Raw genomic sequence first — 1,130 nt, 5'->3', positions numbered from 1 at the left:
GGGTTGTATCCATATGAAGTTGAGAGAAGATAATGTGTGAGTAAGTGAGTTGGCTGTAACCTTTCTTCTGCTTTTGTTTTTCTCTGGGCGTCTGAGGTTATAATACTGTAGTTAAGCTTTTGGCTATATTGTATTCACACTCTGTAGAGTTCTATTCCCGTGTAGTCGGTGCTTGGCGGGTGTTCTGGTGAGGTTTGGTCTTTCATCCTTATCTCTCTTCCTTCTTTTCTTGTGTTTGTGACTCTCTTGTAATATCTCCGGTTCTCTCTTGTAAAACCTTTAATCTCCGGCACTCATTTGACTTTATGCAGTTGCGAGCGCCGTAAAACCTTACTAAAATACTCCCCCGGGGGGTTTGGGGGGGGGGGCGGTGCTACTGACTGAAGTGTCTGTTGGCCATTCCCAAAGGGGGGACATTAACATGTTCTTATGCTCAGTAGATTTGTAAATGGGCTGATTCATCAATGTAATGCTCATGACTGTTCCTGAACTGTGTGCGGGGAACTGCTGCTTTTTCTTTCCTAATCCTTACTATCGTCATTTTTCCTCTACTTCTTTTGTATGTCTGTCCCTCTCTTGTGACTCGCTGTTTCCGGGGTGCTTTGATAGTCGAAGCAGACTTTGTGCTGTTGAAGCTAGAGAGGTGAGTAGAGTAAGCCTGGTTCCCTGAATGGATTTCTCTTGAGATCCACCCCTTGGCGCTCATAATATTATGACCTTATGCAGTTGCGAGCGCCGTAAAATCTCTACTAAAAACGAATCTTACTAAAGAAAAAGAAGAAAAAAAAAAGGAGGATGGAAGCTGTCCGCCTTAAAAAAGATGTAAGCTTACAACCAACATGGCGTGGACGTGTGTGCATTGTGTCAGAGTGAGGGTCAGAATTCAACTTGAGTGTTTAAATGGGGAACAACTGGCTCGAAGAATGACAAGGTTAACCCACCAACCTTGCCCACGCCCTAAACACTGAGATTTATGTAATCAAAAATTTGTGTTTGTGTGTGGGGTGGGGGAGGGGAGGGGTTGAGAGAACGGAGATCATAAGACCCAGATGACCGTGATTTAAAAACACCAAGTCACGAACGCATGGTTGTGAGCGAAGGTATTCATAGAATTACCCATCTATTTCAAC

This window comes from Aplysia californica, unplaced genomic scaffold, assembly GCF_000002075.1.
Source record: "Aplysia californica isolate F4 #8 unplaced genomic scaffold, AplCal3.0 scaffold00462, whole genome shotgun sequence".
Taxonomy (NCBI): Eukaryota; Metazoa; Mollusca; class Gastropoda; order Aplysiida; family Aplysiidae; genus Aplysia; species Aplysia californica.
The sequence above is the reverse complement of the archived record's forward strand: the minus strand, read 5'-3'. Positions refer to the sequence as shown.